This window comes from Falco peregrinus, chromosome 10 (assembly GCF_023634155.1).
Source record: "Falco peregrinus isolate bFalPer1 chromosome 10, bFalPer1.pri, whole genome shotgun sequence".
NCBI lineage: Eukaryota > Metazoa > Chordata > Aves > Falconiformes > Falconidae > Falco > Falco peregrinus.
This window is the reverse complement of record NC_073730.1, coordinates 29,220,631-29,235,638: the sequence shown is the minus strand read 5'-3', so window position 1 is coordinate 29,235,638 and position 15,008 is coordinate 29,220,631. Positions and strand designations below refer to the sequence as shown.

General features: G+C 38.9%; 1 protein-coding gene across 3 annotated transcripts in view; it reads left to right on the top strand.

Moving 5' to 3' along the window:
- GLIS1 (GLIS family zinc finger 1) overlaps nt 1–15,008 on the top strand; it is a 211,177-nt gene that overhangs the window by 105,428 nt on the left and 90,741 nt on the right. The window lies entirely within an intron of this gene.

Genomic DNA, 15,008 nt, shown 5'->3' with positions numbered 1-15,008 from the left:
AAGAGATTCAGTTTCCTTATACGAGAGCTTAACTTTTAATACAGTGCTTTAGTTTTTTTAATATTCATTAAAGCATTAATAAAGTGATGATCAAAGCATGCAGCAGTCATTTAACGTAAAACAAAGTCACTGAGCCTCGGGTGACATTTTTAATCAAGAAACATAAAACACATCTAATGAAATTCTTTTCATTCCTTCAGCTGAACAATAACCCATAGAGTTATGAGTGCAAACTTTTCAAATGATAGTTTAGAAAAGAAAAAGAAACTTGTTAAAGGATTTTAAACAGTTAAAAGAATTAAAGGAATATCTTTAATTACATTTTCAAAGGTTGTTAGGGGCTTTTTTAATTTGCAAAACAGAGCTTTAAAAATATGGAAAACCCATTGTTCTCTTCTGATCAAGAAGATGTAAACAACATCAGTGTTCCAAAAAGAGGATCTTGGGAATAGCACCATCTCTGCATCTGCCCACCATGATGACAATATGGCCAAATTAAAATAAAAGTTAATTACTTCCATTAAGCTTTCCACATGTTTGAAACAACAATGATATAAGACCCTGACTGAAACAGATGAAGCAAAACAAGTTTGACATAAGCTTCCAAATTGGGCCATGAAATTTGGAAAGTCTTGTTTGTAACACCCACATGCGCACGTGCGTGCATGCACGCACATACACACAAATAAGTACAAACAAAGGGAATGGTTATGGCAGCAGGTTGTGGTTCTTGATAGGCAGATTTTTTTACTATATGTCTATTTTATTGTTTTGATCAGAGAATGGTATAATGGAAAATGCTTGTAAGGAAGTTAGATGAAGACAAACTTTTCCATGACAAGCTGTATCTTTCTATGGGGGAATAGGACAGAATATTTATGTAAAAAGCTTACTTTTTTCCATTTAGTCAAGAAAAAGCTTGCTGATCTGCAATGGTTATGGAAGGGAGAAGGAAGAAAACAACAGTATTCAAAATGTTCTACAGAGAAAAATTTTCTCTCTAAGTGGTCATCCTGATTATCTTTTTACTTCTGTTGGATAAATGAAGAATGATTATCTTAATGTTCAGTGGGTGTTCCCTAAAACAATACTGGAAACAATGCAGATATTTAGAGAACACCATCGAGTTGTCCAAGATAAAATGGAAATACTCTAAGACTTACCTGTTTCTTTTTCCTTTGAGAGAAAGAACTGACTTGCTCATTTCCAGAAATACCTCAATCACAATTTGTAAAAGTACAAAGGAATTTAACTTCCTATGTATCTTTTATTTGGGCATAAATCATCAAAGGATAATGCAAGTTACTTGCTTCTTTCCAAACAAAAGCATAAGCAAGCTGTGAAAGCATACTCACAGGTTTTATTTTAGCCTACTTTTTGGTTTTAGTGTTTTTATCATGTGGAATGAGGTCAGTCTTCTTCCCACTTTGATCTCACACTTTTAAAAAGAAATACTTAAAATATGAAACCCTGATTAGCTTTACTATGATGCTGAAAGATTCAGCATTCCCTCCATGGGTGAGGGAACTTTTGTCTTTTTCTGCCAAATGCATATTTGACAGGTATTGTATAGCAGATTTCTAATGTTACATTCCCATTTCTGCAGGAAACTGGATAAACCAGAGACAGTAAATCATGTAATATCTTAGCAAATGCTGAAAATTTCCAACTTTCAATTATTTTCATCTGCGTTAAAGAACTGGCTTTTGATAACATCTCAAGGCTTAATATTGTGAATAGGTTGGAAAAACCTTTGCACCTGATATTGCAGACAGCCTTCATGGCACATGTATATAGCCTTGGCATATAAGTACATAAAGATCTGTTTTGTTTGAGCAGATATTGTAGTTGTTCCCATACATGGAATGGCCCAATCAGAATTAGGAGTTTTACATTGCACAAGTTGCAGTTAACTCTTCTATTCCCAGAGTAAGAGCCTTCCACTGTCAGCTGAGGTATCCATGTATTAAATGTTACAACCTGGAATCCTATGTGAAGTAAAGCTGGATCCAAGGAAGGACGTGAAAAATATGTTGTCTTTACAAATTTAGTTTTCTACCCTGGAAAGTCCTTGATCTGGCAGGGACAAGATCCAAAGCTGCAACACAGCTCCTTAAAGTTATTAATATCAAGTAGGGATTATTTGCCCAGTGAATTCCATTCCACTTTAAACAAGGGTTGCTGTGCAGTGTTTCATTGTGCAGTGATGTCATGTCATTTTAAATGATGGTTTTTCTTTTGATGTGGTAATAATTGTGCTATTATTCCTGCAAATTAGGAAGGCAATTCATTCTCTGTCTATAGAGGTCTGAGATTTTGTTTCATTTTTGCTGTAGCCCTGTTAAAGTTGCTTTACATCTCTTGGTATTTGTAGTGGAGATTTTCTTTCTCTGTTCACAATTACCCATTGTATTTTCTTTTTAAGCCCTTGATTTTGTTCCCCTCTGTAAGATTACTGGCTGACTATGTATTGAACTGCTCAGGAGAAGCTAACAGGGAGCAGCACCCCACCCTCATACATAAAAGTACTTTTCCATGTAAAATTATTAATTTCTTATGACAGGCTTTGCTACTATGTACTGTAATAGACAAAGGAATTTTGGAATTCAAGCTACTTGAGAACAGGAAATACATGAGACATTTTGATTGAAAAGTAAATGGTTCACTAAAACTGCAGTTAATCCTTTTATTATCTTTCCAACAGCAGTTTCCACAATACTTTCATGAGGTAAGCTTCCTTCAGTCCAACTGTAACACTCTCATCGTTACAGCTGGTTTAAATTTAGCTAGCCTGCTTCTTTCTTTACTACGAGTCGACAGGCAAAACAGTATCTAGTGTAGAGAACTACTGATGTTTTGGGTCCATATCCTGCTTGCTGTGTTTCCTTGCCAAAACCGGTACTATGAGTATTCTGTTTTCATATTCTGTTTAATATTCTAATTAAGTGGTGCCTTCTCGTCATTGTGTCCCTCAGTTTGGTTTTTCCTTGGGTTCTGCAAGTAGTCTAAAGGAAACTACCTAATCTCTTTGCAATATCCTGTTATGTTTCATACTTAACTCATGTTATTTTAGTTTTATTAAATTTGGGGTTCATCTGCATTATAATCAAAAATATATCCAACAAAAATAATGATGCAATGCCTTTAAGACTTTAACTTCTGAAGATTAATTTCATGCTTTTTTGGATTTGATGTCCCAGACAATTGGAATTTTGATTGTCTGAGACAGCAAAAATTAGCAAGCTTAAATGGTTTTATTCTAAAAATATATATATATTCTCATAGATGCATCTTTTTCTATCTTTCAGTTCTTCCAATACTTTAGTGGGTAGAACCCTGCTGATCTCTAGATATTGCATCCTTAGTTTAAGCCTCTGCTTGCAATTGTAAATATAGAGCTGTTCATTTAGTTGTCTGGAATTGTTTGATTTGGGCAAATCCATACTTGGCTTAATAGTTTACCCTTTTGCATTCTTGTGGCTTCATAGGGAGTAGAAAATTAAGTTCCCATCACTGCATGCATATGTGCTCAGGGAACCTATGTTGCAGGCCTCCACAGACATGACTGAGATAAATACATTTATCTGTACATAATTCTACATATGCAATTAGTGTTTATAGAAATTTGGTATCGTAATATGTGTGATATCCATGAAGGGAGATCGACAGTGATAATAGCCATTGTTCATGTCTCCAGTTCATGTATTTCAAAGAATCAAATGCCTCCTGAGTATATTCTAGACCTGTCTGTCACATTGTGTACTTGCCTAGGTAGTTAAGACTTTGAAGCAGAATCTTTTCTTGTATATTTGCAACATAATCAGTTTGGGAATAGCCTTGGTGCAATGATTTGGATGCTGTATTGTACAGTGAAATTCGGCACCTGTGCTGTTTGTAGTCAGGTCTTTTGAATCCCTAAGGGCAAGACGCTATAGGTACTGCATTACACATGGGGAAATTGAGACACAGAAGAGATAAGTAACTTGCCTAAAGGCACCTTTAGGCAATTCCAGCATTCCAATGCAGATCTTGTGTTCAAATCACTACATCGCACAAACTAACCATTTGCATTTACCTATGAAACAGATTTCTGTACAGATTACACAAAAGATAGCTGTCTGGCTGTACTTCCTCTTATTTTTACTGTACATCTCTGACGCAGGTGGTTTAACATGTCATAAACCTGTGAAAACTTTCATCAGAAGGCTCGGCTACATTTGTAAAACTTCATGGGCAGCAACCTGAACATTACAATTACGGGGGAAAGGCGCCTATTGAGCAGATTAGTAGTATTGCTTCTGCTGCTAAGGAAACCAATGCGGAATCTCTGTTCTCTGTAGATAGCAAGTATTATGCTGTCTGTGGTCAGTGGGGAGCATGTGTCTAGCAATGCATGGTGAGTAATGAGATCTCTACAGGCTACATCTACAGATGAGTCTGAGGGACAATCCTGCATCTGCAAGGAAAATAGGTCTGCATGCACCAGCTTACATGCTTTTGAGTTACTTCACATAAACAATAGGTTTCCATGCCTGACTCAAGGGAATGTTGTGGAAGTCTGGAAAGTATTTTCAGCTTTTGGAGTGGAGGGTGTCATGCACTGATGCCAAAGGAGTGCTTTAAAAAAACAATAATATCGGCCTCACTTTCTTTCCTTTGAAGTCAATAGTAGGAAACATCCATTCTATCAAAGCTGCCTCACCAGAGATCTCTTTTTATTAGGTCTCTGATGGCATTTCCCGATACTCTCAAGGAACTGCAGCATTAAAACCACTCTGATTAGAGAGGGAGACATCAGTTCAGCGGTTTTGTGAAAATACAATGTTTGTTTGTTTACAAAAACCACGACAGATTACAGGACAGTACAAATGGGTTTAAGCATGGACCAGCACTGGAGGGCCTGCTGGCAAATGGCTTTAGGCTTGGCACTGTGTCAGCTCATGCCCAGTGGCAGCTGGTGAATTTGAACTCTTTGTCTGTCCACAGGAGAGCTGTACACCAGCAGATCTTGCAAAGCAAAAGCTGTAGAAATTATTTGGTCCAGATTCCACTGTGGCTGGGATTGTCCTATGTTTCAGTGCAGTAGGACAGAAATGCAAATCTGCCATTCTTAGTGGAGACAAGTACAGCGCAATGGTATGGTGCCTTTAGGGGCCTCAGACATGCCTTCTTGGGCTGAGCTGCAGAGACAGTAGCTGCCAGGGTTTTCCCTGAGAGATTATCAGCTTCCCAGGAATTGCTGACCTTCGGGACATTCTGTGAGGTGCATCTGCTTTATCAGGTTGATAGAAAAAGGTGTAGGATGCTGGGCCAGATGGACTTCTGCTCTGACCAAGCGGAGTCAGCTGTCTTTTTGTTATTTTCCAGCGGTTTGATATGGGTTAGGTCTGGCTGGCATGCTCTCAGGATTTTTTGTTTGCATAAATCTGAATAAATACAAATGAAGTAAATTCCAACTGTTGCTGCCAGCACTGAGAATGGTTTTCAAATTTAGTAGTGTGCCTTAAAAATGTTAATACAGGACACTGAAGAGATCTGATAAGTGGAATATGGGAGTTAGAGGTATAGCATGGAACTTCCATGGAAGGGAGCTTTCAAATACATACTTTTTTATCCTACAAGAGCGTTTAATTCCACAAGGTTTTGTTTCATTTGACGTGATTAATTATTAGGTAGTTCAGGACCTGTTTAAAACGTAATTATCCTGAAGTTTTCCTGGCATATTTATGCCGAGCTGGTCACTGTGTGTAGATACTGCTGCTCATTCAGTCTTTTAAGTAGGAAACAGCGTGGGATAGTAACAGTAATATCACCACCACATAGTGGGTACTCACCCTATGAAACTCACTGCCATAGGATAGAAGGTAATTAATTACCACTATTATGGTCCTCAGTGTTGGATAATTTCACCTAACAATACTTAGTATCTGCTGAAGGTAAGGTGATAGGACTAAGCAGACAGTGGTTTAGGGAACAGATAGCTTTGTGACACAGGAATGGATATTCATTTCCATGTTCCACATTAGCAAATATGCTAGGTATTCCGTGCCAGTTTTTTCAAACCAGTAGTAGTATCATTGTAAAACAGAGCTTTGAGAAGAAAACTATTAGTGAATCTGGGTCACCTTCAATTTGGAAAACAGAGTGATGGGAGGACAGGGAACAGGATTGGAGGTTTTTGCTACCGTTGGCATTTTCTAAACAGTATACTATTTTGGAAATAATGAAATATATTTTAGCCCATATTTTTTTTACTTTCCATTTCAGAATGAAAAAGCATTAAACAAAAACTCTTTTTTTGTTGTTTAAAAGCTCTCCCCATTTGATTTATTCGGTGTTTTTATTAGTGCAGTCCCCCAAACAATTATATTTCAGTTCATCCTGGACTGATTTCTCTTTTCTTCATTCTTTGGTGTTTTGATTTGACTACTAAAATATACATATTTTTTTACAATTCCAATTGTGACATGATTTGAGAAGAAGGAAAATGATCCTTTTTCCTACAAAGCAGCAGGTATTTGTCAGAATCCTAAACACTCTGAGCTTTTGAAAAATTCCTAACAGTGGTCTGATTGACAGAGAACATCTAAAAGGAAGGAAACATTTTATTAGAAGGTTCTCCACAGTGACTATTCTGTCTGGCACCATTGTGGCGCGTAGCATAGAGGTAGTCGTGTCAGAGCTCCTCCACACCAAGCAAAGTCATTTGTGTTCTTTGTCAAATAATATAGGCTAAAGTATGGCCAGCTTAGAAAAGTGAAATTTATTAGTTGTGACCTATGTCTGGTTGCTAGACAGATTTTTAGGCATGTCTCCCAGGTCTTTTGGAAAATTTCTGCTAGGCTTCTTTCCCTTCCTTTTGCCCAGTTTGCACACAAAAATTATATCTCGATACCATGTTTTTATCTTTATCCTCTTGTCCCACAGAATTCAGTAAATAGTGATTCTTTCTCATTTTAAGACACTCAGAATTTTTCCAGCTCTGCTGTGGCCTGGCTTTGGATGATACTCCACATGCAGATTTATTCAAACCCCAGTCTCAGCACAGAACTATAAACCTCTCATGGGGCATCACCTTTTGAAGATACCTTGCAGGCAGCCTCTTAACTCCCAATTCATTCCAGCTGCACCACAAGATCACTTTCTTTGCCATACAGATCAATGAATTCTATCAAATAATCACATGTGAAGATGCAAAAAGGGGAAGACTTTCCAGCCTCTAAGCACTGGGTTTGTAATAACTCTTAAGGATTTCTGTAGCTCGCCATTTCCCATGTAACAAAAGTGTGACAAGATTTCTTTCTCACTATATATCCTGTCTGGGAGTGAGTTGTCCGTCACTTTCACTATATGAATCTGCACAGTAGTAAAGTGATAGACCCTCAACTAGTCAGATGCATTCTCCACTCCAGTCATAAGTTTTACAGAGCAGTAAATATAATAGTGGACTAACTGCTTCCTGTAGGAATGTCTTAATACACCTCAAGAATGCCTCAAAGATGTGTCCAGCAGTTGAGTCCTAAAACTATCATTCTGCAGGGTCCGGCATCATTTTGGCAGGGTGAGTTGTCTTCAGAAGATCTGGGAAAGAAGGCTGCGTTCAGTGATTTGAAGGCTGTCTGCAGTTATTTAATATCTAAGAGCAGTGAGAGAAGAATTTTTTTCTCCCTGAAATATCTTTTTTTTTTTAAAAAAATGCATCTCAATATTATTTGCCTTGTCATTTAGAAGGTGGGAGCTTGAAAGTTCTAAAATTTTAAACAAACCCTTTGTGATTGTGTTCTTGAGGTTAAGTGCTGGGCTTTATTTTATTTCTATGTATGTGTTCTATGGGGATTATTAAAAACAGCACGGAACTGTTCTGAACTTTCAGTGATTTAGCCTTTCTGAACAGTGATTAACCTCAAGAAGGAAAAATAGTTTGAATCACCTGGCAGAAGGCTTGGTCAAATTAAAAAGCAGTAAAATTAAATATTGTTTAAAACTGGTGCCAACGATATACTCATTAATGTTTCTTATTAGGCCAATACATTTTAATACTCGGTATTAGTGAAACATGTGTCATTTAATAAAAATGTTAATCTGCATTTGCAAGCAATACAGAGGCTGTATAGTATAGTCCCAGGGGAGAAAGAGGAATTTAGTGCACATTAAAAACTTTATACAGTCATTTATGCAGTTGGATCTCAGTTCTAAATGTGATGCATTTGTTTGTTACTTGGGGGCAAACCAGCAACAGTTAGCCTTTAACAACTAGGTGAGATACAAAAAAACATCTTTCCACAGCGCAGGGCATCTGTGTTGGTTTGGGCTTCACAATGGGCCAGATTCTGAAACCTTCACTCACTTGTTTAGCAAGTAGCCCAGCGGGCCTTGTAAAAAAAATAATGTGCTATTTAAACTAAATGTATCCAAACTTGATCTTCTGGCGTCTGACAACTCACACTGAGCAAGATCTTCAAAAGCAGGCCCTGGTTTTGGCTAGCGTTATTTTCGTGGTGCCCCACTGTAATAGGGCACCTCTGAAGTTGAGGTCCTCTTCTCAAACCAGACAGTGTGTAACTGAGTAACTGAAATTTCATCAGCACTTCTGGAAATGTTGACCTTAGATCTCCATTTCCTCACAAGTACAATGAAATAAATCTCTCTGGAGTACAGTGAGGGTGAATAATCACAGTGAGGTAGTGAGGCCAGTAACGTAATGCATCTATAATGCGATTTTGCATCTCTAACGTTTCTTTCTGCTGAGAATCTCAAAGCTCCCTCAAGCTTCTGCCTCCCTATGCCATTTTCTGTGTGGTTAAAACTCTTGTGCCCAAGTTCCAGATACAGTTGGGTTAAGGCAGATTACTCCGCTACTTTCTGTCCCTGTTTACACTAGGGTAATTGTAAAGAAACCTTGAATTTACACCAGGGTATGTAAGCCCAGAATGGTTCAGCCACAAAGTGCCAAAAGTCACACATCGAGTGCCTGGCAGAAAAGGCAAGAAAAAGACCTCCTTCCCAAAGTGTTTTCTATTCCACCTATTTATTAAAGTCAGCATGAGACTATGCACCTTTGCTGACCAGAAAGTCCCTTCTACTTCAGAGCATGATTCCAGTGAGTAAGGGTATGCAATACAGTGATTTTATTCAGCTCTGCAGTTGCTTTCGAAGAAAATGTTGCCATTACAGAGTATTCAGCACCCTTTATTCTGTCTCAAGGACACCTGTATTTTCTGTGTTTGGGTAAGTCAAAAGTTTCAAATAGCTGTGCACTTATATCACAGACATTTGTCGTTGCCTGACTTTTCTGTTTGCATCCCTGGGCTGATCGTGGAATCAAGGAACAATAGGAGTTTTATTTCAAAGTCTGCTTTTGTTGTCTACAGTAGTGTCTTCCCTCGATCTCCTTCTTTTATTGGTGTGTACAGATAACATATGTGTGAAGAGATCCTACATTCAGGTACAGTGTAGCTGCAGTGTTAAATAATTGATCTTGATCTGTCTTTTGAAACTGCATCCAAAGCATTTAAAAGTGGGAAATGGAAAAAGCATGTTCTCATAATCCAGCTCAGTAAAGTTTGCACAACTGCTCTTTGTTTCATCATGCCTACAATAAATCTTTCATTTTTGCCAATTGAGAATGCCTACTAAATCTGCAAATGATTACTTCCCTGAATTGTGTTGGGATTCTTGCAATACATTTTTCTTACATGGGTAATGATAAAATAAGAGTCCATCAAAAATACTTTATTGCCTGGCAGAGAGCCTTTTATGAAATGGTTTTGATTCAAGGAGATTCTTCCAAGTGTTTTAGAACCATTGCTTACAACTTTCCTTTAACCCTTGCGTGGAGGGCTGCCAGGCCCTGGGAATGTCAGAAATAACGTTAGTCAGTCAGAGGCTGGTAGGATGCAGGGCCTGGGTATCAATTTAACCTGCAGTCCTTGGGCTCAGGCTGAGAGCATGCTGCTTCAACATGTACTTGTAAAGGGTATTGTCTTACTATTAGATTAGAAAGCTGATGAATGTCAGACTGGTGGGAACCTTGTAAAACTAATCTGCTGTGTCCATGTTGATATGATTTCACTCTGTTGCAGCGAGAGAATGAGGAAGATGGAGTATTACAAAAAGGAAAGCACAAGGCAGAACTAGTAGGGCCATCTGGGTCACTGAGCCCAGCCTCTGCGATCCCAGGTTATCATGTCACCTCACTATAATGCCTTCAGAACACCCAGAGGCACAGACATAAAGGTTTGAGAAAGGTGTGTCATCAACACTGTGACTTGTAAGTCAGGATATTTCAAACCCATGTGAAGCAAATCCTGCACTTTTTTCCCCTGATTTCAAAATGGGTACAACTATGTTTGTCTGCCTTTGTGCAGGAGCTAGCCAGCTGTAGGAATTGCTTTGCTTTCCCTTATAAAGAGAGAGTCTCAACCCATTTACCGGAATGATCTCGAGCACACCATCTCCAGGTAAAACAAGGCTCAAGGGGCTACTCCTAGAATGGCATAGGTAGTGATGCCTGAAAACACATTCTAGTACTGCAAGGAGAAGGGATCTGGCAAGAGACCTACCTTGTGATACTTGCTTGCACTCACAGAAAAACAGCAGTAGACCTGACTCAGTGTGGGGTGCTCTCAACAAAACCACATCTGATGCTTGACACATTGCCCACTTGCCTCCATGCAATAAATTGTCTCCTCAGACAAGACATGGGGAGAGCAGAAAAAAGCAGATTATGTGAAAATATTTAAAAGTATCACAGTTATTTGCAGACTTTAATCTTCCTGCATATCCTCAAACATAATGACATTTTTAGTTGCATGGTTGTGGTGATCTGAGAGTTCACTGTTTACAATGCTTTGGTCTAACTAAACGTTTTTAGCTTGTGCTTTGTCTTCAAGGCCAAGGAGTGAAAAGATGACAGCAAACAGAGAAACCAGACGTATGCGTCAGATGCATAGAGCACACTAGCTTAGCTAGTGTAAGTCTTTTAGGCAGGTAGATACTAAATAGCATGCCTTACGCTTCAGATTGGCAGACCTTCTGTTGTATATATCTTACTTCTGGGCTGAAATGATATGCCAAAGTTATCTTAGATGACCATTGACCATTTTTGTTCAGATTTTGAAAGGAGGCAATCAGAAGTACTTCCAGGTGTGAAGAGTGCTGAATTTAGAGGGAGGGATATCGGAGGTATACAGTGAACATCACAGGAAAGGCCAGGTGATGAGTTCTGTATCATCTCTCCTCACAGATGATATTGAAAAGCAGCAAATTTAGGACTTTTTAAGGGAAAGACTTTTTAACACCAAGCAGTTAAAGGGATCAGAGTGGAAGGAGCCTTTATGAAGCATGGGTGTTCTTAACTCTAGACTGGGATATCCCTAACCTTCCATCAGTACCGCTTAAGCAACTTGTAGCTGGGCCACTAGAACTGACAGCATGTTTAAAACGTGAATATTTGTAGCTGCATTACTTCATTTCTAGTGCTGTAAAAATACCATTCACATAATGGGGTAATGGCCTGCAAGTTCTCATGATTTCAGCTGTTCTGGAGTTACATGAGTTCTGTTGCTGTACGGCAAGCAGCCATTTCTCATTTTTGCATCTTTGGCACTCTCCTAAAGGATGGGAAATAAAAAAAAAATATTAAGGGGACAGAGAGACAGTCTTAATGAAAGATTAAAGGAATTAAACAAGGGCTGGGGTGGGGAGAACAAGGAAAGGAAGGGATTGTTATAAGAGAATAGAGAATAAGTAGGGGTGATCAGGCAAAATCAAGCAAAGGAAAACTTGAAGCTACTGTTTCAGTAGAAGTTTCCTAAAAATGATGTGTATTTTAGAGCGGAATAATTACATAGTGGAAACAGAAGATGCCTGACTGTATGAATAATACAAGCTAGACTGTCTGAAAAACTGGAAAATACATTGTAGATAATAATTTTGAAGGTAAACTGTCTTATTCCTCATTTCTGCCATTCTGTGAAAATTGATTGCTTCATTAGTCATAAGACAAGGACCTGCATTAGCAGGCGCAGGAGTACAATTTAAGCTTCAGGTATCTGTACTCTCAAGATATTATTTGTATATTTTGTCCTCCTAATCTCACTGTGAGGTAGCTGGGGATAGTCATCATGCAGAGAGGTGGTGCTCAGCCTCCCCAGAGATGCAGGCCCCACTGTCCTTCCAGGCAAGACTCTCAGACCATTTCACAAATGGATGCTTACTTTTCACACTGGCAGGTATGAAATCAGGGATGACTAGCTAGAACAGTCAGTTTGCCAAGAAAGATACCTTTTGTTTTGCTTTGCCCTTACCAGATTTGACCTTTATAGAACAAAAAGTTTCTCCTCGCTGTGAATGAAAGCTTCGCTTACTGATTCCAGTGAATACTAAGGTACTGCATGGACCATTGTGCCAGAAATGACTGTGCCATGACATATGAATAATTTATTTCTGCTGTGATGTTGGGCAGGTAGACTGTTGAACACAGCAGCTTCATGTGCAGATTTCTGGTCCAATTTCCTCAAAATTCAGGCAGTGAAATTCAAGTTTTGGACCAAGCTTGTTTGGTGTACATTGATCAGTGTCCCAAAGCCCTGGGGACTTGTCTGTGTTTGGCTGGGGAACACGGCTGCACTGGGGATGTGGGAGCTGTACAGATACAGGTTCACAATCAGATAATGCTGAGCAGAATCTGGGGAGAGTGAAAGCCAGCTCCTTTCTAGACATCTCCTCTGCTAAATCTGTACCTGGGCTTATGTTTGTCAATTTTTTTGGCATCGTTGAGCATGATAGACATGGCAGAAAAGGAAGGTAATGAGAATCGTGATGCTGCTGCCTTCCTGTTCTACATTTGGCATGTACTGAGATTCCTTGCAAAGGCACTTGCTGATCAGGAAGTACAGAGCACGCCAGCTCTCTATTTGCTCTCAGTACTTGCACCGGCCATTTTGAATTAGTTGTTCCCTTCAGCAGGTGAAAGCACCCCCATTAAGAATTTGTCTAATGGTTATAGGTGGGAAACAGAGGACTATCTTTGTGTAACACCAGCGCTGCAAACTTAGAAGGTAGAGTAATCTTGTTTTGAATATTTCAGCTTGTCAGATATAGGCGTTGATATGTGTAAATTGTTTTAGGAAAATCTATGTTAGAACACATCTCTCTGAATGGCAAGAGAAAGAAATGGGTATTGTAGTCATCCCAGATACTTTCAATTTCAATTGTTTATAGCAACGCTGACAGAAACTAACACTATACACAAAACTGGTTTTGAAACTGCCCTTTTTTCAGAGTTAATGACCCACAGGCTAATGGAAATTTGCCAGTTTTTACCAGCTAGGATCTGCCCTGATTTTGCTGGGAAAGGAAAGTGCAAGGCAAAGAAACCGTTTGGATTTTTGAAAGTCTGTGATGCTTGTCTTCTCTCATTATATAGCCTTCACTTTTTGGTATGTTGTGTTTATAATTGACCTGTACTTAGCAGAAATGTTTGCTTTGTCCAATGACAGCATACCCCAATCGCCCAGGAATTCCCTTTGACAACTGCATTTAGATCCACTTCTGTGAAAACTCAAACCCTTCCCAGTCAGTGTGAAAGGACTTCAATTAAATCATGGCTTTGAGGATCCACTGACACAGCTCAGCTGCTCTAGCTCTATCCAGTAGAGGGTAGTCATATGCATTTTATGATACGCTACTTCATTTATTGCACTTGGGTCTTTCCAAGGCATTATCTGGAGTCTTTTCACATGATAGGCACAGCCAATTTGGCTCACATAATTAGCCTGGGAAAGGCAGACTGTACCTGAGTGCATTTCTTTGTAAATTCAACGAAAGAGGAGTGAGGCATTTATACTAATTATATATATAAAAAAATGATCCCTAAAGGCAAGACTATATAACGTACATTATGTTCAGGCAAGTATGGGATCATTAGTGTCATTCATAATAATTTGATTTACCCCCATGGCTTCTAAACAATACATGGCTCGTAGCCTTGTGAATTGGTGTATGTTAAGAATTGCACAGCAGCCCTACATTTTTAGAAGGAGAGCTCTTAGGTCTTACTGTGACGAAGGCTCTTTTGTTGTAAAAGTTTCTTTACTAAGATAGATATTACTTTAGTTCACACTAAACAAATTGACTCTGGAGTTTTGAGTCTCAGTTTGCCAGAGACAAATTGTGAAAGCATCTAATTGTAGCCTAAACAAAACCATATTTTCCTTAAAAACATGACAGCATATCATTCTAAATCTACAGTGCTTTGCCCAGGAACCATTTCAAGCAAAAAAACCCTGTGTGCAAAATAGCCACCTTAGACAAAACAAACTATCAAACCTATATATTAAATCGAGTGCTTTTGATTGCAGTTTTGCACTGAAAATGTTGTCGTTGTTTCAGCTCTCTGTCCCTCCATACAGTCAAAGACACCAGTGTATACTTAAGAAAATGGTAAATATGGAATACTGGCAAATGTAGCTTAAATACAGTTACTAGTAAACAACCATAGCTGGACTGTCTAATTTCCAGGACTGATTGCAGCCATTTTTAAACCTACATTATGAAAGATGAAGAACAAACAGCCTTTGAATCCTGCTTCCCAGTTCTTTACAACATTTATCAGTGTACAGTAGCTTTATTCATGACCTGAGTCTGGTTCTGATAACTTTTGATAAATGTTTCATAATGTTATTGTAGAAATTATAGACAAATCATTTAGCTATCAAGTTGTTGGGTTTATATGAGGGGAAGAGAGGTTGATGGGAAGGGCTGAGAGCAAAGGGGGTGATTATTCTGCTAAATATGTAGAAGTACTCGCTGATGTGAAGGCAGCTCTCTGCTGTTAGATGCACTGAAGCAGCCATAAAGTGGCCATTGCAGCTTCCGGATGGGATTGTAGCTAATGCTGCTCTCCCAGCCTCCCATGTACACCTTGCTTTGGCCTGTCTGCTCTCGAGTAGCCAGTGACCATGCTAAGCTGTGAGGAAGAGACACCTCTGCTTCCCCATGGTGCC